This window comes from Oryctolagus cuniculus, chromosome 1 (assembly GCF_964237555.1).
Source record: "Oryctolagus cuniculus chromosome 1, mOryCun1.1, whole genome shotgun sequence".
Classification (NCBI taxonomy): domain Eukaryota; kingdom Metazoa; phylum Chordata; class Mammalia; order Lagomorpha; family Leporidae; genus Oryctolagus; species Oryctolagus cuniculus.
In genome coordinates, this window is record NC_091432.1 from 204,326,149 (window position 1) to 204,351,281 (window position 25,133).

A 25,133-nucleotide genomic window follows, 5' to 3' on the forward strand; every position below is an offset into this window, starting at 1 on the left:
AAGTTCCCATGCTAGAAATCTGCTTCCCTGTGCTTGAAAAAGTCTGATTTGGAGGGGTCCTTTCCTGGGCCTAGCAAGCACCTTGCCTTGCCTTCTCCACCAGGACTACCTGGTCATCTTATCAGAACTGCCTTGCAGGCCTGAGGCCCTTGTGCAAGCTTCTTTCCTGTTTTTGTCTTTACCCAAGGCCAGATTTCTGCTTGTTCATTATGTGCACTGAAGAAAAGCTCCTGATTCTTAGAATGGTTTTTTTTTTTCCCCCACACTTCATTTGTTATCTGTCACCTGAGGATTCTAGCCAAAGCTGTGCTGCCACCACAGTGAAGGCTATTGTCATCTGCAGTGCTGGCCAAGGTCAAGTGCCAGGTTCCTGTAGCTATTCACATCAGCTGTCATGGTTGCAGCAAGAGCCTCTGTCTCATCATGTCTGTCATACTAGATCTGAGTCATGACATCAGAAATGTATTAGGGGTTCAAGATGGGTTTGATGCATCTCATTTTTCCTTCCCTCCAAGGTTCTGGCCGAAGGAGTTGCCAGCCAAAATGAAGATTAAAGGGTCATCTTCATGATTGGCTGTGCACATGGCTCAATAAATCCCCCAAGTGTCAGGCACCTGGTCCATTCCATTGGTGACTGTGGCATAGACTCGAGAGACGGAGCCTCCTGTTGTGCTGGGAAGCCGCAGGCTCTGGTGTCACAGCAGGGAGAGCAAGGTGTGCAGAGGAGCGGAGTCTGTTTTGTCCACTGGCAGTGAAGCCCACGGGCCTGCCTTGCACACTCGGGGAGCATGGCAGGAAGGGAGCGCCTCCCTTCTGGGTAACCCCCAGCCTAGTAGGGCAGGTAGTGGGAGGCAGAGAGGCTGTCACCCCTGAGCCAGAAAACCTATCACATCTGAGCGGATAGGTGCCAATTAGCATCCACAGCCTTGCTTGTGCTTTTTGAGGTCTAACTCAGCCCAGTGAGCTCTGTGCTGCTACTTGTGGGGTCTGTTTTGAACACTGAATTGAGGGGCTTGCATCTTCAGTGAGGACCAAGTGGAGAGCAGGCCAGCTGGGTGGCCAGAGGAGAGGGCTGGGTTCACACTCGGGATAAAGTGCAGAGAGGTGAGATTGTGGGTTTTCATGACAAAATTCAGGCAGTTTGAAGGAAGGACTGGATAAAGATTGTTTAGTTGCCAAACTTCTAAATTAAGGGATTCTTTTAAGGATTATTCAGGGCCCTCCTTTTAAGAATAATTTTTTTCCAGATCAGTCTGCGATAACCATTGCTTTTTTTTTTTTTTTTAATTCTTGAGCATGTTGCAGTAACCATTGCTTTTTAAATGGCAGAATTCTCTATCAAACACTCTCATTTTCAACCCCACTGGTGGAATTCACTTAGCAAGAATACTTTTTGTTCCAAGCTGAAATTTAGAACTCTGCTGAGCACCACAGCCTGCAAGGTTTGGCTTACTTTCTTGCTATGAGTCCATTAAGGTATTACTCCTGGCTGAAGTTTGCCCGCAGCATAATATTGTAAAGCAGCCAAGTTAGCCTAACAATCTCATGGGCCAATATTCATGATTTATCAGAGTCTCATTAGGCCTTTTATCCAAACAAGCTTTTAAATTCTCAAACTGGTTATGTAGCTAGGTTGTGTTAGGGGAAAATAAAATCCACTGAAGTGAGTATATCGGCTTAATTGTATTAACACCTTTCAAGTGGCCACATTTATTTGGAAATTTTCTATACGAAGAAGAAATAAATTAACAGAATTATACATGGGATGTGCTTGATTTTAGTTCAAAGGAATGGAGATGATTTCAAAGGAAAACATTCATAAGCTGTCAACTGTCAAAAAATAGGATTAAACCTTTTCACAGGAGGGAAAATATCTGCATAAGCCATAGCTTGTAGATTCATGCAGAAAATGAACCAAAATATCCTCTCCTAGAAGCTCTTGCATCTTTCTTACATTAAAAAGAAATCCCCAGCATTTCAGGAAAATCTGTGTTAGAGTAAAATCACTTAAGATTTACTACTTTTTCTCCAATTAAAAAAAAAAAACACTTTCCAGTAACACTCTGCTTAAGCATCTCCCCATTTTTCCTCTTGAGAGCATCTGTGAGGGTGAGGTGAGAGGAAGAAGGCTAAAGAAAATTGGTTACGTTCCAAAGGAGCCTCAGATTTATGCCTAGGATTTGATGGAAACCAAGCCACGTGCATATGACAGATTACTTTTCCTGCCTTTAAAAATTCCACCCAGAAACGACAATGATTTATATATTCTCAGCGGCCTGCGGTGTTAAGAATGGACATGGAAATCATGAAAGCAGGCATAACAGTTTCTTGATGTGAAGTAAGCATCAAAGCCAGGAGCACTCTAAGTGTTGAGGAAACTGGAGCAGGTGGCTGGGTGATCCGTGTTGTCAGGACAAAGCAACAGAGAATGGGTTTCAGATGCAGGAGGAAGGAAATGGCTTATCCACAAAGAGGCGCCCAAGCTGCAGAACCCTCTCTTTCCAGGAGAGTTTAGTAAATGAACAGTCTTCTACTTGGAGGCAGGGTAGCGAATGGAGTGCCTGGAGAGGAATACATTCATCATAGTTATTTTTGTTCCACAGTTTTCCGCGGTGGGCAGCCATGATTGTCATATTCAATGCGCTGGTTTTGGTAAAGCTTTTTCACGATACTGTGCATGCATTCTCTCTGAGGTTGTGAGCTTAGTCCAAGAGACTTCATGTAATAAGAAAATGTCTAGGAGCGGGCGTTCGGCCTGGTGTTTCAGATGCCCGTTGGGATGCCCATATTCCACGTTGGAGTAACTGGGTTTGGTATCTGGCTCCAGCCCCTGCCTGCAGCTTCCTGTAATGCAGACCCTGGGTGGCAGTGGATGGAGATGGCTCCAGGATTTCTGCGCTTGCCATCCATGTGGGAGTCTCTGGTTGAGTTCTCAGCTACTGGCTTTAACTGGCCCAGTCCCAGCCGTTGCAGGCATTTGGGGAACAAATCAGCAGATGGGAGCTCTGTTTGTATAGCTCTCAAATACATTAAAAACACTGAAAGGGTGATGTCTTGTGCCGTCCATGGCTCTATAAGTATTTACTGAGTGAACACAAGTAAATGCCTCTTGGAACTCTGGTCCCTTTGCTGAGTGTCTTTGAGTTAAGGTTGTTTGTTTATTTGATGGGTATTTGTGGAGCAGCTCTAATAAACCTGACACTGTTCTAGGCCTGGGGGAAGTGAAGCAGTGAACAGGACAGAGCTAACATTATAGAGTCTAACTAAACTCGTGAATGTAACATAGCGTGGGGTGGCGATGAAGTCAGGGCAAGGGTGGTAGCAGAGGGCAGCACTTGGGAAGGCGTCTCTGATGAGGTGGCCACAGTGTCTTGACTCTGAGTGAACCTTGTGGGTATTTCTGGGAAGACTGTCATGTGTTCCTGATACACTGAGACTGATGTGGGTAAAGATTGCAGAGTTGGGTGCCATAGGCTGTTGAAGGACTTGGGTTTTCATTCCCAATGAAAAGGGGGAATCATTGGAGTGTGTGGAGCAAAGGAGTGACATGCTCTAATTTATTATTATTACTGTTAATATTATTATCTGCTGGTTCACTCCCCAAGTGGCCACAAAGGCCAGGGCTGGACCAGACCAAAGCCAGGAGCTTCACTGGGGTCTTCACTGGGGTGCAGGGGCCCAAGCATTGGGCTTTCCTCTGCTGCTTAATATGCGGCAGGATCAGAAGTGGAGTTGGGGTGGAGGGTGGGGGATGGGCGGGGGGGGGGTTCAAACCGGAGCCTGGATGCCAGCACTGTAGGCCATGGCTTAATCCATTACGCTGTAGCGCCGGCCCTCTAATTTATTGTATTTCTATTCATTGGAAAATCAAACCACTACACTCATACAAAAAGCTAACTACAGTTCCTGTTTTAGTTCACACTGCAAAGAAAATTGTTCAAATGTTTTCCATTAGAGAGCCTGGGTTCAGTTTCCAATAGCTTCTTGATTGTTCGCCATTTCCTAAGAAATAGCTCAAGGCTGACATCTAGTGGATATTTTCAGAGTTGTAGACTTGAAGTTTGGAACATCGAGCTCTTGATTAGGAACAGAGGGCAAGCTTTAATGTAGAAAACCACGGGCAAGGTGATAGAACCATCAGGATTTCATTAGAAGGAGGTTATGGTGGGTTTTCCTTATTCTTCCTTGGCCAAAATTCAAACATTTGCCTTTATTTGGCATATATCTGTTAAACCGGTGGGTTTGGATGCCAGAAAATTGGGGCATCAAAATCATGAGCCAGTAATGGGGGAAGAGAATAAGTCAGCATTGGGTGGGACCAACCAGGAGAAAGTGCCTAAGGATGTGTGTGTGTTCCAAATTGGCTTAAGTCACGTTGGCACTGCTTTATGAAGGCAGTGGGAAATAGACTCACACGAGGCTGGGCGTTCCCATAGCTTCAATGGAGTATTTCAGTGTAGCAATTAAGAGTTTAGCTTTATAATGGGACATCTGGTTTCACAACTTACTTTGGCACTTACTGAATGCAAGAACGTGGGTGGATTATACTCTCGGGTTCTACATAGTACCCACTTCATAGAGATATTTTATTAAGTTAGGTAATTTATGTAAAGCACTCAGCACAGTAGTGAGCAGCCAGCAGCAGCTAAGGGATGCTTTTACAGGAAGCGCAGCAGCCTTTGGAGGTAGAGAAGCAGTCCCTGGGAGTGAAGTCACTGCATTTTTTTTCTGCCCTCAGTTTTAGCGTTAGCATTAAACTTTTTAAAAGAAGATTTTATTTAAAAGAGTTACAGAGGGAGAGACAGAGATCCTCCATCCATGTGCAGGTTCACTCCTGAAGGTCACAATGGACAGGCTGAGCCAGGAACCTGGAGCTTCATCCAGGTCTCCCACATGGGTGGTAGCATCCCAAGCACTTTAGCCATCTTCCACTGCTTTCCTAAGTGCATTAGCAGGGAGCTGGATTAGAAGTGGAGCAGCCAGGAGGTGAACCGGCACCCATGTACGATGCCAGTGTTGCAGGCTGTGGCTTTATTCATTATGCCAGAACACCAGCCCCAGCATTTTAAGTCATGTTTGTCTATAATCAATTTAATCATAAATTGGGAGTAGTTGAATATTCTGATTAAGATAAATCATTTATACAAATTAAAACCATTCAGGGGGCCGGCACTGTGCCGTATTGGGTAAAGCCACCGCCTGCAGTGCCGGCATCCCATATGGGCGCCGGTTTGAGTCCCAGCTGCTCCCCTTGCAATCCAGCTCTCTGCTATGGCCTGGGAAAGCAGTAGAAGATGGCCCAAGTCATTGGGCCCCTGCAACCGCTTGGGAGACCCAGAAGAAGCTCCTGGCTCCTGGTTGGCACAGCTCCGCCCATCGCAGCCAACTGGGGAGTGAACCAGCAGATGGAAGACACCCCTCTCTCTCTCTCACTCTCTCTCTCTGCCTCTCCTTTTCTCTCTGTGTAACTCTGACTTTCAAAAAAAAATCTTTTAAAAAACACCATTTGATGGCTTTTGTTACTTTAGGGAAAAAAGGCATATGGTTCTGCAGGACCTGACTCCTGTCTCTTCATTGGATCTTACCATTCTCTGCCCTCAGTTTCTGCATTCCAGACATGTAATTCCTGTAATGCCCTGCCCCGCCTGTCTCGGGACCTCGGCACAGGCAGTTCCCCTTGTCCACAGAGCTCTGCTTTCACCCCACCCCAGGGAGCAGCCCACCCCTAGTTAACTCCCCGTCATCTTCTAGATTTCACCTCAAATGCCATTTCCTCAGGGATGATCTCCCCGCCCCCCCACCTTGCTCTTGTCACATATAATCACAGCAAGCCTTAGTATAGTTTGAACGTGTACACTGGGTGATTATTCGCTCGCCAGATAGACTGTACACATCTTGAGAGCTGGGACTGTGTCTGTGTGGCTCATTACTCCATCCCTGCCACAATGCCTCAGATGTTTTTTGAATAACAGACTAGTCTGAAAGTGGAGGGATCTCCTTTGAAAAAAACGTAGAAATAGGCAAAGCACTTGGTGACTGAGAGGTGTAGTGGGTGCTGGGGAGTGACACCCATTCCCTCATCCCATCCAGGAGCTTCGGCAGCCAAATTCCTCCCCAGGAATTGCACTCAGCAAAGAGCCATCTCACCTAAGGTCAGTCCCTTCCTGAGGACATCCAGGGATGGGCTGGGAGCTGTGTGTCTGAGTCCTGGAACAACTCTGAAGGGCCACTCCGGCGCAGAGCTCACCGAAGGATAGGCTGAGGCCACTGCTGAAGCTGCATCAGCTGTTCAACTCTCCTCCACCCTCCACGCCATGCAGCCGCTCCCAGATCTCACCGGTGCTGTCGTGAGCGCACCCTCATCAGTCTGCATGCAAGCCTGCTTCCCCCGGAACACAGCCCACAGCTGGCCATGTTGGAACGGGAGGCGCCTATGGCAGAGCCTAGATTTCTGGCTTGAGACAGCACTTGGGGCAGAACCCAGGAGCAAGATTATGCACAGAAAGGGAAGCAGGTTTGCTGGGGAAAATGTCTTGGGGGTGCGGGTGGGATGGCCGAGAGTCCTGAAGCTCAGGAAAGATGAGGGCTATTGTCTTCGAACAGTGAGTTACAGAAGACGCCAACGTCTCAGGGCTGAATTATGGAGTCTTTATTCCTAAAAGCAGCTGCACGGGGGGCATGTGCCCTCCAAATCATGCAGCCCTGATTGAGCACAGGGGTAAGCTCATAAAGGCAAAACCACAGCCTGTTGGGAGTTAATTACAAAGCCAAGCATTTTGTTACAGAAGCCAAACAGGCAAGGTTACGCTTTTCTTGGGAGGAGCCGGGAGACGGACACATTTTCCCAGCACTTAATATACAGATAACACTCTTACAGGGTTATTTTTTGAGTAGATAGTAGCTGTGCAACTAGTTAGAAACATATAGGACAGAGTGACTAGAGATCCTCCAGAGATGAAATAAAGTGACTCAGGTTAGGCCATAGTTCACTTCAAGGGCTAGCTAGAGCTACAGCCCGAGCAACCACAATGACCTACAAGTGTGGAGAACGAAAGGAACAGGTGTAGCACGGTCTGGGAGGCAACAGAGGGGATAGAAAGCAGAGGAGCTCGCGGCAGGTAGAGTGGTGCCCAGACGGTGGGATAACCAGGAGCATTTTGGAGTGGTGGTGGGGTTTCCAGCCAGTGCACACACACGTGTCAGGTGCCGGAGAGAATGCAGCACGGAAAAGTGCTCTTTGGGTCACTGAAGACCTTGCTGCACGCAGTTTTCATGGCATGAATAGAGCAGCCCGAGTGCTGCGAAGTGCACTGATGGGCTGGAGGGGTGAGCAGGAGGAAGCAAACGAGAGAGCCATTTTGTTTTCATGAGACGGGGAAGAAGGACAGAGGCAGACATGGGCAGTGAGGAGCTCTGAGAGCAGGAGCGTGTTTGTAAACGCCGGGCAAGGCAGACAGCAGGAATGACAACAGGCCTGAGTTCTGCAGAAGGTGGGAGATGACGGCCGGACATTAACTGGGTGAAAGCTGACCCGAGGAACTTCCGGACCCGATGGAAGCTGAGTAGGCACGTTAGTAGGCAACAACAGCCAGGATGTATTATGTTCTTGAAGGCGTTAAGAAGTTTCAGTAGTTGCCACCCTACAACAAACCTACAAGTAGAATTCCAGCCCACCTGTCCAGCGCAGGTGCCGCGGCGGGGGCGGGGCCTCAGCGTCGAGCCCCGCCCACTCGCAGGTAGGCCGGGGAGCTTACGTTTCTAGCTGGTCGGGGTGTGGAGACTCGGGACTGGGCAGTTCTGGAAGCCCCTCCTCACCCTGTTGTAGCCGGTTCCTCACTGAAGGAGGAGTGAAGACTGCATTTTCCGTAGAAGGTGTTCAGGGGCCAGAAGGAATGGCGTAGAAAGCGCGGAGGGTGTGACGCATGCGCGTTGCGCAGCGACGGGTGCCGGAGCCCGCTGCATTGCACAGGCGCGCGGTCTGCGAGGCGGTGCGTTTTTCCTCGGATCTGTTAAAACCCAGTCCTTGACTTCAATCTTACAAAGGTTGGCAGTTTGCTTTCTAGGAATTCGTGTTAGTAGCAACAAAAGCCCGTCGCCATCCAGCCATCTACGAGTGTAGCTATGTACGAAGGGGGAATGTTTGCAGCAAACTTGAACTTCAGATTGTCCCCTTGGTCTCTTTATAGAAGAAATACCAATAGTCTGTCCGTGCACTGCGGTGTGATTCATGGCCGTTCATACAAAGCTTTGCAGGAGGGACAAGAGCAGTTTCTCTCTGTCGAAATGGATTTAGGAGCAAGCTGTCCTGATAGTGACGGGAGGGCATCGATGCGGGAGCTTTCTCCGGACCAACTATGTCGGTGGTAGGGAGCTGGCATGGGAAAGAGTTCCCCGCAAGTTTCAGAGATGAGGTCACCTGGGCGGACGGGGCTGGAGCTATTCTGTTAGAGGCCGACGTTGGAGGGGGTGTGGTCGGGGGGCGCTGAAGGAGAGGCTCGGCTGGATGAGAATCAGCCCGAGACTTTGCCCTGCCGCCAGAGCACTGTTTTCAGGCTTTGCAGGCGGGAGTCAGGCGTCCACGGCGTCCACCTGGACTGCAGGCTCCCTGAGGGGGCCTGTGGAGGACTCCTTTGCTAAGCTCGAAGTTCCATCAACACACTTGCTTGGGGTTTCAGCACATTTCCAACGGATGCTCCCCTGACCTCCCTCCCATCTCTACTCTTAGCCTTTTGTAGCTTCTTCACAGGCTGGATGATGGATTCAAGACGGGTTTTTAGCCAAGTCTGTCTGCAAATCCGCCTGCATGGATGACGAGTGTTTCATGGCTCATCTCTCCCCTTCCCTTTGGAACCCAATTAAGACGGTATATTTGCATATATTCAGACGGTGTACAAGAGCAAGTTTTACATAGCTGTTAACATAATTGTGTATAATTAGGAAGTTTTCTTTTAAAAAAAAGGTTATTTATTTGAAAGGCAGAATAAGAGCGAGAAAGATTGGTTTTTCCTCTGCTGGTTCATTCCCCAAATGGCCAAATGAAGTCAAGAGTCCTGAACTCCACATGTTCCCGTTTGCGCGCAGGGTCCCAGCAGTTGAAACATCATCTGATGTTTTCCCAGGCATATTTTCAGAAATCTGGATTGGAAGTGGGACAGCCGGGACTCTATTGCTGGTGTCCCAAGTGGCAACTTAACTGGAAATGCTGCTCTAGGAATTTTTCTTAGTAAGAATTTGCTTAGAAAACTTTTGCATCAGTATGTGCAGATTTCTTTCATTGTTTTTAACTGCAGTACAGTGTTAGATTGTATGGAAATAGAAGTAATTTATCAAGAATAAAAGATGGGGCCAGGACTGTGGTGTAGAGGGTAAAGCAGCTGCCTGCAGTGCCGGCATCCCATATGGGAACCTGTTCAGGTCCCAGCTGCTCCACTTCCTATCCAGTGCTCTGTTGTGGCCTGGGAAAGCAGAAGATGGGCCTTGGGCCCCTGTACTCATTTGGGAGACCCAGAAGAAGCTCCTAGCTCTTTGCTTCAGATCGGCATGGCTCTGGCCGTTGCAGCCAATTGGGGAGTGAATCAGCGGGTGGAAGACCTCTCTCTCCCTCTCCTTCTCTATGTAACTCTGACTTTCAAATAAATAAATAAATCTTAAAAAAAAAAAATGTTCCCATGCGGTAAACAAATGTCTTTATTGTTGGTTACAATCCCTTAATTCCCAGTAGAGTGAATGTGTGTGTTTTTTTCCCAAATACTTTTTACTTACATACTCTTTAAAAACATTAAATTGAATAATAACAATCGCACATATTTCTGGTATATGATGTGGCATGTATTCAATGTGTACTGATCAAGTTAGGGTAATTAACATTTCCTGCTCTGCCATTACTGTATGACTGAGCCTTGGAGTGCTTCTCTCCTATTTGCTCAGAAATGTATGAGACGTTGTTGGGACCTGGAGTCACTCTGCTGTGTGGGGAGCAGCCCGGACTGGACTGAGTTACTGGAATTGGGACTTATTCTATGCATCTGCTCTCCCACAATATGGCGCTGGGAGAGAAGTAAACAGCTTCCACACAGCTGCCTCCAGTTCAACTAATAAACTGTAGGACTCGCTCCTGATTGGAGGAGAGCAGCGTACTCGGCGTGTGGGCAGCCGAGTTGGGATTGGCGGAGGAGGACTATAAAGGAGGAGAGAAACGGCATGCACCGGGGAACATCTATAGGGAACATCTAAGGGGAACACCTGTGCAGCCCCCGAGAAGAGCCGGCCGGCAGTGTGCTGCTCCCCTGCGGAAGTGGGGAATGTGGCCAGGGGGAACTGCCCTTCCACGGAGGTGGAAGGGATAGTAGCCAACCCGGGAAGAACCAGCAGCAAACCCGGGGAGGGCCGAGCAGACGAAAGAACAGCGCAGGGTCCTGTGTCGTTCCTCCACGAAGAGGGGGAGCGACACTGCTGTGCTGTGTAACACCAGAACTTGTTCCTTCTGTCCAACGCTGATTTGGTATCTGTTATCCAGCCTTCCTCTGTCCCACACTGCCATCTTCTAGTTAGTAGTCTCTTATGTTCAGAATGACTTAGACTATCTTCCATGTAAGAGAGAACATGCCATGTTTGTCTTTTTGCCCCCCAATGATTTACTTATTTATCTGAAAGGCAAGGGGTGGGGTGGTGGATGGGAGAGAGAAAGATAGAACTTTGACCTGTTAGCTCACTCCCCAAACAGCTGTAACGGCCAGGGATGGGTGAGGCCAAGTCCAAGAGCCTGGTACTCCATCTAGCTCTCCTACATGGGTAGAAGGGGCCCCAGCACTTGAACCATCATCCACTGCCTTCCCAGGCACATTATCAGGAAGCTGGATTGGAAGTGGAGCAGCAGGACTCCAACTGGCACTCTGATACCTTTTTGTTGTTGCAAATGGCGGTATAACTTGCTGCACCACAGCACCCACCCCATTTGTCTTTCCTGTCTAGCTTATTTTATTTGACATAATGTCCATCTTGCTGCAGTTGACAAAATTGCACTGATTTTTTATGACTGAATGATATTACCTGTGTATATATGCTATATTTTCTTTGTCCATTCATTTGTTGATGGATACCTTGGTTAATTCTCTGTCTCAGCTGTTGTAAATAGTGTTGTAATGCTGCAGTAAACATGGTGGAGCAAATATTTCTTTTTTAAGATTTATTTATTTGGGGCTGATGCTGTGGTGTAATGGGCCAAACCTCCACCTGCGGCGCCGGCATGTATATGTGCTGTTTTGAGTCCTGGCTGCTCCTCTTCACATCCAGCTCTCTGTGATGGCCTGGGAAAGCAGTAGAGGATGGCCTGACTGCTTCGGCCCCTGAACTTGCGTGGGAGAAGTGGAAGAAGCTCCTGGATCCTGGCTTCAGATGGGCCCAGCTCTGGCTGTTAAAGCCATCTGGGGAGTGAACCAGTGGATGGATAACCATTCTCTGTCTCTCCCTCTCTGTCTGTAGCTCTACCTCTCAAGTAAATAAGTAAAATCTTTAAAATTTTATGCAGATCTCCTATGTAGGGAGATTTATTTATTATTTCTATTTATTATATAAAGATTTATTTGAAAGGAAGAGGTACATACAGAGAAAGGGTGAGAGAGAGAGAGGGAGGGAGGGAGGGAAGAAGGGAGGGATAGATATCTTCCATCCACTGGGTCACTCTCCAAATGACTACAACGGCCAGGGCTGAGCCAGGTCGAAGCCAGGAGCTTCCTCCAGGTCTCCTACATGGGTGCAGGGATCCAAGTACTTGGGCCATCTTCTGCTGCCTTCCCATGTGCATTAGCAGGGAGCTGGATTGGAAGTAGAGCAGCTGAGACTTGAAACATATGGAATGCTGGCCCTGTTGCAGGTGGAGGCTTAACCTGTTACTCCACAATACCGGCGCTACAAATATTTCTTGGATATAGTGACTTCATGTCTTTTGTCAATAAAACTGATAGTGGGATTGATAGATCACATGGCAGCTCTCTTTCTAGTTTTCTAAGGAGTCTACACACTGTTTTCTGTAGTGGCTGTATAATTTACATCCCCATAACAGTAAATGGTGTCCCCTTTCTGGGGTGGGTGTTCTGGCACAGCAGGTGAAGCTGTGGCTTGGGATACCCACATCCCATGTAAGAGTGCCTGGGTTCAAGTCCTACCTCTACTTCTGATCCAGTTTCCTGCTAATGCACACTCTGGCAAAGCAGCAGCTTGTGGCTCAAGTACTTGGGTCCCTGCCATCCCACATGGGAGATCTGCGTTGAGTTTCTAGCTCCTGGCTTTGGCCTGGCCCTGCCGCAGCTGTTGCAGGCATTTGGGGAGTAAATAAGCAGAGTCCCTCTCTTCCTCTCTCCCTCTTTCCCTCTCTCTCTGCCTTTTAAATAAGTAATTAAAAAGATTGGGGCTGGTGCTGTGGCATAGATGGTAAAGCTGCTGCCTACAGCGCCAGCATCCCATATGGGCGCTGGTTCCAGTCCCAGCTGCTGCACTTCTATCCAGCTCCCTGTTGACGACCTGGGAAAGCAGAAGATGACCCAAATCCTTGGGCTCCTGCACCTGGGTGGAGACCTGGAAGAAGCTCCTGGCTCCTTGCTTCGGATTGGCCCAGCTCTGGCTGTTGTGGCTATTTGGGGAGTAAACCAGCAGGTGGAAGACTGATTCTCTCTCTCTCTCTCTTTCTCTCTTTCTCTCTTTCTCTCTTTCTCTCTCTTTCTCCTCCCCTCCTTTCTCCTCCCCTCCCCTCTCCTCTGCCTCTCTGTAACTTTGCCTTTCGAATAAAATGCATAAATCTTAAAAAAAAAAAACACTTCTAAGAGTTTCCCTTTCTTCACATACTTTACTTGTTACTTTCTGGCTTTTTGATAATAGCCATTTTAATTGAAGTAAGATGATATTCCATTATGGTTTTGATTTGCGTTTTCTTGATGGCTAGTGATACTGAGCATTTTAAAAAATGCATTTTTTGGTCATTGTATTTCTTCTTTTCTGAAATATCTGTTCAGATCCTATGCCTATTTCCTAACTGGATTTTTTTGGGGGCCTCCTTATATTTTCTGAATGTTAATCCTTTGTCAAATAACTTGCAAATATTTTCTCCTATCCTGTTGGTTGTCCCTTTGTTGATTGTTTGCTTTGTGCAGAAACTCTTAGCTTGATATAATCGCATTTGTCTAGTTTTCCTTTTGCTGCCAGTGCATTCAGGGTCTTAATCCAAAATATCTTTGCCTATACTAATGTCTTGTTTCACCTATGTTGTCTTCTAGAATTTTCATTTTCAGATTTTACATTTAGATCTTTGATCGATCTTAGTTGAGTTTTTCTTCATATGATGAGAGTTAAGAATCTAATTTTATTCTCGACATATGTATAGTCTTGCCAGCACCATTTATAGAAGAGACTGCCCTTTCTCCCAGTGTGTGTTCTTGGAACCATTTCCAAAAATCAGCTAGCTATATAGATTAATTTCTAGGTTCTCTATTCTGTTTCATCGATCTGTGTGTCAGTTTTAAATGCCAGTTCCGTATTGTTGTTTAAGTATTAATACTTTTATTGGAAAGATACAGAAATTTAGTAAATTCTAGTAACTTCACTACCCTGAAGAGCATTTCAATTTTATTGACCATACAGTCCTCCTGCACATTCAGACTTTGAGTTACATACCATAATAAGCAGCTCAATATAATTATCAACTTCCACATCCTAAGAGCTGCCTCAAATCTTAAGCCCAGATAACAAACTTAGAAACTTACCAAGATGAATACTTACAAACACAGTGTAGGAAAAGTAAAGTGTTTCAACAGTTTTGGTGAATGTTTTCTCTCAGGCAAAAAAAGACGCTACAGAGAGTGGAAGAGCTGATAGTCTCTAGGTCACAGAATGGGGAGCTTGAACCAAAACACAAGAACTACGCTTTCCAGACCCCTCACTGATCCTGAAGTTCAGACACAAGCAACTAGGTGCATTTCACATGTTTCAAGTTCTCATTCGTTGACTTCAGTAATCAGTGGCAGCAGCATGCTGTATGCATTGCTGTCTTTGGAATTCTTGTGACGTTTTCATTGGTGAGAAAACCTGCCAGGGAGAGCTACGTTACACCAAAGCAAGGCAGCAAGGAAACAGGTGACTGCACAATAGTAAGGCCCTAAGAAAGAAAGGCTGCAGGTCGTAGAGTTACCTTCTTGTGGGCAAGATCTCTGCCCTGCAACTGCAGCCTCCTGCCTCTTCCTAGGAACCCGTTTTTTTCCTTGTCGGTCTTCTACTTGGCAGATGCACTTCAGATTAGTTCATTAAGTTAGGTCACATTTTTTCTTGCAAACTCTCAATCCAGTTAGAATTCTTTCACTGATGCTTTTAAGTTACTAGCCACTTCTTAACAAATCACAAAAACAAAATAATTCAGTGACACCAGAGGATGGAAACCAGAAAGTCCTATCTCAGCCCATCACATAGTGTTGAAGCCACACATTTTTTAAAACACTTAAAAACATTTACCCACATTTAAATGTCAAATTTTGTAAAACCGCCAACCTTTTCTGATGAACTAGGAAATTAGTTGACACTGTATATAATTCTGCTTGCCTTTTATCAGCTGGAGTAAATTAACTGCTGTTTCCTTTAGAAATCATGTGTTTCCTAGTTACAATCAGCCCCTTCTGAGTCCCTGCAGGTAGAAGGGTACTTTAAAAAATTTGTGCGAGGGGTTGGCATTGTGGCGTAGAGGGTAAAGCTGCCGCCTGCAGTGCTGCATCCCTTATGGGCACCAGTTTCTGTCCCTGTTGCTCCACTTCCAATCTAGCTCCTTGCTAATGGCCTGGGAAAGCAGCAGAAGGTGGCATAAGTGCTTGGGCCCCTGCACCCATATGGGAAACCCAGAGGAAGCTCCTGTATCCTGGCTTCAACCTGGCCATTGAGGCTGTCTGGGGAGTGAACCAATAGATGGAAGATCTTTCTGTGTCTTCCTCTCTTTCTCTCTCTGTAACTCTTTCAAATAAATAAATTAAATCTTTAAAAAAGAAAATGTGGAAATGAAATTAAAAGAACAGATTATTTTTGTGCAAAGGAATTTTCAAAATCCATGCTCATGAGCAGTTATCTAAAGTTCATGGAAAATGTATATGTAAAAGCTATGCATGGATTTCAGAACTTTTCACACCAAAATAAACTTTACTTTTAATATTTCCAGAAACTTTTTGAAGTACCTTTGTATTTCAGTTTTTTTTTTTTTTAAAGAGCTTATCTAGTTTTTTTTTAAAGATATATTTATTTGAAAGGCAGAGTTACAGAGAGGCAGATGCAGAGAGAGAAAGAGAGAGAGAGAGAGAGATCGATCTTCTATCCCTGGTTCATTCCCCAAAAGGCTTCAACAGCTGGAACTGAGCTGATCTGAAGCCAGGAGCCAGAAACTTACTTCGGGTCTCCCATGTGGGCGCAGGGGCCAAAGTACTTGGGCCATCTTCTACTGCTTTCCCAGGCCATAGCAGAGAGCTGGGTTGGAAGTGGAGCAGCAGGGACTCAAACTGGCGCCCATGTGGTGTGCCAGCACTGCAGGTGGCAGCTTTATCTGTTATGCCAAAGCACTGGCCTCTGTATTTCAATTTTGACCCGTAATTATGAGCTGGAGCAAATTTTGATCACAATGTCTGCCACCATTAAAAATAAGATTTGAGTGTCACACTTTCCATAAAGGCATTTTTCAGTAAAATGTACCATTCTCCACAACTCAGTGCACTTACTGTTTGGCTAATATGGGCCTTTATATAATTAACAAAACTTTTTTTGCTACACCTTAGAATAATTAAATATTTCAAACTACAGAGTAGTAATGATATACACACTGGAGGTACACGTGTCAGAAATCCACAAAATCCATGACGGGGACCTGCTACACATTCAGCAATCAAGTTCTGTGTATTGTCAGTTTAACAAAGCATCGGGGCTGGCACTGTGGCGCAGTGGGTTAACACCCTGGCCTGAAGTGCCAGCATCCCATATGGACGCTGGTTCTAGACCCAGCTGCTCCTCTTCCAGTCCAGCTCTCTGCTGGCCCGGGAGTGCAGTGGAGGATGGCCCAAGTCCTTGGGCCCTGCACCTGCATGGGAGACCAGGAGAAGCACCTGGCTCCTGGCTTGGGATCAGCGCGGTGTGCCGGCTGCAGCGGTCATTGCGGGGTGAACCAACGGCAAAAGGAATACCTTTCTGTCTCTCTCACTGTCCACTCTGCCTGTCAAAAAAGAAAAAAAAAAAAGAAAAAAAATCAAAGACAAATTTTCCAAACAGTCCTGCTTTTCTTTGGCACACAAAAAGCCAATGAATGTCAATCCCTCCACTCCCAGCCAATGTTTCTATGTCCAGTTTAGAACAAGACACATTTTTCTATTCAGGGCTCCATCTATCTGTCAGGGATCAAACTGCAAAGCATCAGTTTGGTCCAGGATAAATACATCACCTGGGTTGGGCCCATCTGGGTTTCACAGAAAGTTCCTGTTGCCAATGCCACTGCATTGTGATCATCCAAGATACTCAGATTAGGGATAAATGGACATATTTGTGAGAAAGCTCTCCCCTCACACCAACACCTAGCCTCTTTTGCATAAAATGAACTGCAATGTAAACAGCAAACAGTAATGTAAACAGCAAGCAGTTCAAAACAGGCAGCTATTTTTAGTCCTGCATATGAAGCCCATGGAAGCCTACGGTTTGGCCACTGAAAAAAGCTGCAATGTGGACTGTCTTCATAGATTTTAAAATTCAACCCTTTCTAACATTCTTATATTTCTTTACAAATGACCACAGAGACTTCCCCAGGGACAGTCTTGGGCGATGCCCCTTGGTGAATGAATGACTTCGGATTTAGAGGCAGAGCTGAGACCTCTAATTTAGCAGGAGTACATGAAAGTGGAACTTGCAGCCCCTCATTCCTTTTCCAGGCTGCTGAGTGGAGCCGGTCCAAATCAGCAACCCAATAAAACAGTGAGTTATTTAGTGAATTAGTGAATGCTGCCCCAATCTCTGAGATCACACAAAACCCAAACATGGAGGGAGTTCTCAAGCTGATTCTATTTTAATCCAGGGCCCTTCCAGTTTTATTTACTTTTATCAGGACCTTAGCCTGGACATAAGTACCAGGAGGCAGGGCAGTGAGTCTAATTCCAAAGGTGTCTGGGCCCTTATTAATACTATACAGCAGTCAAAAACAACGAAACCCAGTCATTTGCAACAAGATGGAGGAATTTGGAAAACATCATGCTGAGTGAATTAAGCCAGTCCGAAAGGGACAAATATATGTTCTCCCTGATTGGCGACAACTAACTGAGCACCAAAGGGGAAACTTGTTGAAGTGAAATGGACACTATGAGAAATAGTGACTTGATCAGCTCTTGTCCTGACGGTTGATGTACAATGTAATACTTTATCCATTTTAGTTTTTTTTTTTTGTTCTAGTACCATTGGTTGAACTCTGTAATTAACACATAATTATTCTTAGGTGTTTAAATTTTAACTGAAAAGTGATCCCTGTTGGGAATTTGGAAAACATTATGTTGAGTGAAATAAGCCAATCCCAAAAGGACAAATGCCACTTGTTCTCCTTGATAGGTGACAACTAACTGAGCACCAAAAAGGAAACCTGTTAAAGTGAAATGAACACTATGAGAAACGGTGACTTGATCAACCCTCACCCTGACTATTGATGAGCAGCTTAATATGTTATCTCTTTTAGTATTTTTTTTGTTTGTTCTACTTAATACTTTTAGTTGAATACTGTAATCAATACACAATTCTTCTTAAGTGCTGAAACTTAACTGAAAAGTGATCGCTGTTAAATATAAGAGTGGGAATAAGAGAGGGAAGAGATGTGCAATTCGGGACATGCTCAAGCTGACTTACCTCAAACGGTAGAGTTAGAAACATACCAGGGGATTCGAATTCAATCCCATCGAGGTGGTATGTACCAATGCCATCTCACTAGTCCCAGTGATCAATTTCTGTTCACAACTGATCATAATGATAGGACTAAGAACCAAAGGGATCACATAAACAAGACTAGTGTCTGCAAATACTAGCTGATAGACTCAAAAAGGGAGAGAATGATCCAACATGGGAAGTGAGATACACAGCAGACCCATAGAATGGCAGTTGTCCTAAACAGCACTCTGGCCTCATAATCAGCCCTTAAGGCATGTGGATCCAGCTGAAATGCCCATGAGACTATTTCAGGCATGGAAAGCCAAGACACTCTGGGGAAAAAAAAAAAACCTAAATGAAAGATCTCCATGAGTGAGATCCCAGTGGAAAGAATGGGTCATCAAAGAAGGAGGTACCTTTCTCTGAAGGGAGGAGAGAACTTCCACTTTGACCATGGTCTTGTCTAAATATGATCAGAGTCAGTGAACTCAGGGGGCTTCCATAGCCCTGGCAGCTCATGACAAGAGCCTAGGGTGATTACTGAGGCCATAAACAAGAGTGTCAATTTGTTAAGTCAACAACAGGAGTCACTGTGCACTTATTCCTCATGTAGGATCTTTGTCCTTAGTGTGCTGTACATTGAGATTTAATGCTATAGTACTCAAACAGTATTTTTCACTTTATGTTTCTGTGTGGGAGCAAACTGTTGAAATCTTTACTTAATAATGCTAAACTGATCTTCTGTATATAAAGAGAATCGAAAATGAATCTTGATGTGAATGGAAGGGGAGAGGGAGTGGATAAGGGGAGGGTTGCGGGTGGGCGGGACGTTATGGGGGGGAAGCCATTGTAATCCATATTCTGTACTTTGGAAATTTATATTCATTAAATAAAAGTTAAAAAAGATTGCCCAAAGGGTACATACATTCTTCACTCTTTTGAGATTTTTTTTTGCTTAATTTCAAATATCTGAAATATACCACATTGGAAAATTTAAAATGTTAGCTCATAGTCTATTGTACTGTACTCGAACAGAGAATATTAACAACTGATAAATGGTAAATAATAAAAAATGCAAAATTAATCTTTCAGAGGTTAAACACAATCTGGATAAAAACAACAATGCAGCAAGTCTACTCCTCAGTCTATGTTGCTTTCATTACTATAGCTTTGCAGTCAGGAGTTTCATGCCTCCAACTTTCTTTTAAAAAATTTTATTTAAGGCATACAAATTTCATATGGACAGATTTAGGGACAAAGTGATTCTTCCCACCCTATGCTCCCTCTCACCCTACCCTCTTCTTCTCTCTCCTATTCCCATTCTGAATTTCTACAAAGATCTATTTTTAATTAACTTTATACTCATAAGATTAACCCTACACTAAGTAAAGAGTTCAACAAATAGTATGAAGAAAGAAAAACGCTGTTCCTCAACACTAGACAAGAGCTATAAGCAATCATCGAATCTCAAAATGTCAATCTCACTCCTACACATTACATTTTAGGTACTCTATTAGTTACCACAGATCAGGGGAACCATGATTTCTGTCATTTTGGGAGTGGCTTATTTCACTAAGTATAATGGTTTCCAGTTGCATCCATTTTGTTGCAAAAGACAGGATTTCATTTTTTTAGCATTGAGTAGTAGTCCATAGTGTTTATGTGCCATAATTTCTTTATCTAGTCATCAGTTGCTGGACATTTAGGTTGATTCCACATCTTAGCTATTGATAATTGAGCTGCAACTTTTTTTTTGAAGATTTATTTGAAAGAGTTATACAGAGAGAGGAGAGGCAGAGGGAGAGAGAGAGAGAGAGATAGAGAAATCTTCCAACTGATGGTTCACTCCCAGATGGCTGCAACAGCTGGAGCTGTGCTGATCCAAAGCCAGGAGCCAGAAGCTTCTTCCCAGTCTCCCATGTGGGTGCAGGGGCCCAAGGACTTGGGCCATCTTCTACTGCTTTCCCGGGCCATAGCAGAGAACTGGATAGGAAGTAGAGCAGCCGGGTCTCGAACCAGCACCCATATGGGATGCCGGTGCTTCAGGCCAGGGCGTTAACCCACTGTGCTACAGAGCCAGCCACATGAACTTTCTTTTTAAAAAATTTGAAATTTGGCCGGCGCTGTGGCTCACTAGGCTAATCCTCCGCCTAGCGATACCGGCACACCGGGTTCTAGTCCCGGTTGGGGCGCCGGATTCTGTCCCGGTTGCCCCTCTTCCAGGACAGCTCTCTGCTGTGGCCAGGGAGTGCAGTGGAGGATGGCCCAGGTGCTTGGGCCCTGCACCCCATGGGAGACCAGGAAAAGCACCTGGCTCCTGGCCCCTGCCATCGGATCAGTGCGGCGCGCCGGCCGCGGCGGCCATTGGAGGGTGAACCAACGGCAAAGGAAGACCTTTCTCTCTGTCTCTCTCTCACTGTCCACTCTGCCTGTCAAAAAAAAAATTTGAAATTAGCTTTCACTTATTTGAAATACATGAAGAAATAAAGAGGCCTCTACCACCTGTTGGATCACTCCTCAAATGTCCACAATAACCGGGTTGGATCTGGCAGAGTCGGGAGCTGGGAACTTCATTGGCGTCTCCTGTTTGGTGGCAGGGACTCAATCACTTGAGCCCTCATTTGCTGCCTGCCTCCCAGGATGTGCATTAGCAGGAGGCTGTCTTTGGGAGCAGAGCCAGGACTTGAACTCGAGCACTCAGATGGGATATGAGTGTCCCAACCAGCACTGTAACCACTAGGCAAAATACATGCCCCTCTAGCTTGACGTATTTTGCACAAGGTCATTTTTTATTCTGAGTTTTTGGTGTTCTAGATGAATTTCAGGATTTTTTGGTATTTCTGTAAAGAATGTCATTGGTGTTTTGGAAGGGGATTGCACTGAATCTGTAGATTGCTTTGGGTAGTAGGAACATTTTAGCAATGTTAATTGTTCAAATCCATGAATTTCTTTCCCTTTTTTTTGGAGTTCTTTATGATCCTTGTCATCAATGTCTTATAATTTTCATTGTAGAGATCCTTCATTTTTAATTAAATATATTTTAGGTATTATGAATGCAATTGCTTTCTTGATTTCTATTTTAGCAAGATAATTATTGGTATATAAAAGTGTTACTGATTTTTGTGTGTTGATTTTTGCATCTTGCAGCTTCAATGAATTATCAATTCTAACAGCATTTTGATGGAGTATTTTAGGTTTTTCCATGTATAAAACCAAGTCATCTGCAAAAATGGATATTTTGACTTTCTCCAATTTGAGGTTTATTTATTTATTTCTCTTCTCTAATAAATAAGGATTCTCTAATAAATAAAGATTTATTTATTTATTTATTTATTTGAAAAGCAGGTGAGAGAACGAGCAAGCGAGCTCTTCTTTCTCTGGTTCATTACCCAAATGACCACAAGGACTAGGGCTGGGCCAGGCTGAAACTAGGAGCCTGGAACTCCAACTGGGTCTTCTGTGTAGGTGGTAGGGGCCCAAGCACTTGAGTCATCTGCTGGTTTCCCAGACACATTAGCAGGGAGTTGAATCAGAAGTGGGGCAGCCAGGACTCAAACTTGCGCTCATATGGGGCGCCAGGGCTATAGGCAGACAGCTTATCTGGCCCCTCCAATTGCTCTTGTTAAGTGTGGCAAAAGTAGACTTCCTTGTCTTGTTCCAGATCCTAGGGGAAATGCCTTCAGCTTTGTCCCATCCAGTGTGATAGTGGCTGTGAGTTTGCCACTAGTTGTTTTGATATATTGATTGATTTGTACCTCCAAAACAGAAGGGCTTTTGATTTGTTGCTGCAGCATTATCAAAACCAACCTGCTACAAACAAACAGAACTTGCACAGAATTAGAGGACTTGGGACCTGGTGTTGTAAACATACTGGGTTAAACCTCCACCTGCAACACTGGCATCCTGTATGGTCCCCAGTTCAAGTCCTGGCTGCTCTGCTTCTGATCTAGCTCCCTGCTACTGCACCTGGGAAGGCAGAAGAAGGTGGGCCAAGTCCTTGGGCCCCTGCACCCATGTGGGAGATCCAGATGAAGCTCCTGGCTTTTGGCCTGGCTTAGCCCTAGCTGTGCGGCCACTTGGGGAGTAAGCCGGCTGATAGATCTCTTTCTCCTCTCACTCTCTTTCAAATAAAATAAATCTTTTTTAAAAAGGAAAAAGAGTTAGAGATCTTACTTATCTCTTTCAGAAACCAAAGCTACCCTTACCTTAGACTTGTCCAAATCCTAGCTTCACTAAGCAATTGGAGCTGAATTTTAAGTTGCTCTTTCCCCACATGCATCCTATGGGTACCACTGATGTGGGTTAGGGCGATCAATTTTTTTTTTTTTTTACTTTAGGCTATTGCCATACACAAAGACAAATGTGCTAAGTGCTGGCATGACAAAATTTATTTAAAAGATGAGAAAGCGAACATACACTCAGGTTTGAGCATGGGTTGTCCCCCCACAGAGAGATACCTGTCAGGAATGGGCAGAGGCCAGAAGATTTGCCCAAAAGGAGAAAGGGGAGGGGAGGGGAGACAGAGGGAGAGAGTGAGAGCCTGGCAGCTCCTCCAGCTGTGGTCTCCAGTGAAGGGAGACCCCCTCCCAATCGTTCTCCTTTATGAAGTCAGAGCAGTGCCTGTCCAGTCGCTTGGGCATTACATGGCACCTCCACAAGTCCCCCCCGGAGCCCAGTATCCATGTTTCATGGTGTTTCCCTTAGGTCCTGGTGGAAACAGCTGTATCTTGGGACAGGTGCATTTTGATTGACGAGTAGGAGGACAGAATCACACGAGGGCTTGTGACTTCCACTTCAACACACACAGCTAGCTGCCTATTCCATATCGCCATCGCATTAAGAGAACTGAATTCGAAGGGCTGCCAACAGAGGCTCTCGGGAAGAGTCTACAACTCCTTTAGTCACAGTAATAAAAAGCCCTCCTGGTCCTTTCAGGCCCCAGAGAAAGCTTAACCTGGGTTATTAAAATTCCACTCCAGTGTCATTATCAGGCAACTTTTTCTTACCCAACTTGAAGCTTCTCCCTACCTTCACTTTTGTGAAGTGATTCAAAAACATCAAACCACATCGGAAAGGTTTATTTAAAAAGCAGCAGTCACCTACCTGACAGGTCCACAGTTGAGAGGGAGCCATTTTCAAATGCATTCTTGTTTATGTGTTTAAGTACAAACTATGGTTGTTGACACATTCATTCACCTTGGCCTGGCTTCTTGGTTGGTGCTCAAGTTCTAGCCCTTGGTGGGGTCCATGTTTGGAGGAATGAGGGAAAGTTCCCAGGAGACAGCTGTGGCACCTGCCCAACGCACATGGACCCTCCTCTCCGATGAGGTTGTGGATGAGGTTCAGGTGACTTGGGGGCCTGGAAGAAGCCACAGAAGACCAGGCTTGCCGGCTCTTAAAAAACAAAAACAAAAACAAAACAAAACAAAACAAAAAACTCACAAGGGCCTTTATTAGAAATAGAGTGATGATTTATCTCCAGCCATGCTTTTTTTCTTTGGCGACTTTTTAGGCCCCCAGGCTTGTTCTCATAGTCTGGCAGTGGTAGGGTTTTGTGGCTTGAGTGTGCCTGATGTTCTCACGTCTGGCAAGCCTGTCAGGGCAGCACGAAGCCTGTGCCTTTCCTATGCAAAGAATTGACTCAGTACAGTTGGGTACCCTCGAGAGCTGCCCCTCGATGCTCTTAGCCGTGACCTCCCAGGCAGCTCTTCTTCAGGTCCAGGGAGCATAGTGACATAGACCACGTTTGTGTCCTTTCTGCAGGCCATAGGGAACTTGCTCGTGTAGTTTTTCCAGTATCTATAGGTTATTCCCACTTCTTCATCACTCTCCTGGCCTACTCTGCTACCTCCTAACTGGTTTACTTTCAGCCACACTTGCTCTTCTAGAAAGCTGTCCATACCAGGCCCACATGTGGCTGATTACCAGTTAAGGGTCTTTCAGCTTCACACCCACGTTGCTTTGCCTGCTCAGCTGAGCTCTGAATATTTTTGCCAGCAGAGGGCACTGGAGAGACACTGAAGGAGGAAGGCGTTTTTTCTCTTGGGGACCAGGTGCCTTAGCCCAGCTCCTGCACTGTGCACCATGGCCTGCAACGCCCACTGGCCAGAATCTACCCGTGGCAGCCTCCCCACCCTGGAGAGTTTTGTAGCTTAGTGCCTCCAGAGAGCCACCTGGCTGTCCCTGGGGTTCTAGAATTCTCTGCTCCGCCTGGTGTGGCACAGCAGTTCCCCCTCGAGGAGGTCCAGTGCTCAGGCCTGGAAGTAGGAGGTTGCTCCTTGGGTGGTGGCTGTTCCTTATACTGGCTCTGCCTGCATTTCTTTGATTTTCTTTATTTCTCACAGGACAGTCCCTTGTTACTCCGGCCTCGTATCACTAATAATTATTGGTATGAAACTTGCCTTGGTCATCTTGCTGCCCGGTTTCTCCTGACTGAACCCCGACTGATCCACACGCTGGACTTTATTGAATTGTAAATCTGCTTCTGTCACTCTTCCTTGATGGAAGTCATCCTATGGTTTCACTCTGCCTATATGAGTAGGATAAAGAAAGCTCTTGTTTTCATAGTTTGAGGTCCTGCTCCACCTCACCCCTGCTTACCTCCTGGGCTTATCCCATGCCGGACTCCTCCCCCTGCGTTGCTTTCCCCACAGGGCTTTCACAGGCGCTGCTCCTCCTCTCCCTGGGATAATTTTCCACCCCCCCCCCCACCTCAAAGTCCCCACACACCTCAACCTCAGTATAATCATCTCACACTCAGAGAATCTTTCTCCACCTTCCCTGGCTGGGTTAAATCCCTTTTATTCACTTTCAGAGTACTCTGTACGACTCCTGCAAATCATTTATCATGACTATAATTTTTTTGGACAGGCAGAGTGGACAGTGAGAGACACAGAGAGAAAGGTCTGCCTTTTGCCGTTGGTTCACCCTACAATGGTGGACGCTTTCGGATTAAGATCTGTCTCTTCTTCCGAGGACTGCAGCCAGGGCAAGGGACTGCAGGTTTCAGGGCTCCCTGTATAGCCCCAGTGTCCCGCCCGTGTTACAAAGTGCCCCGCTAGTTCCAGCCGCCTTGGTCAAGCGATTTCCTTGTGCATTATCCCGATTGGCCACAAGATGGCAGGCGAAGACACGCTGGTACTCGATTTCCTTTGCAGAAGAAATAGTGCTTCAGGTTAAAATGCTTTTGAGCCAGAAGAGGATCCTTTGAAGTGAGCGAGTCACAT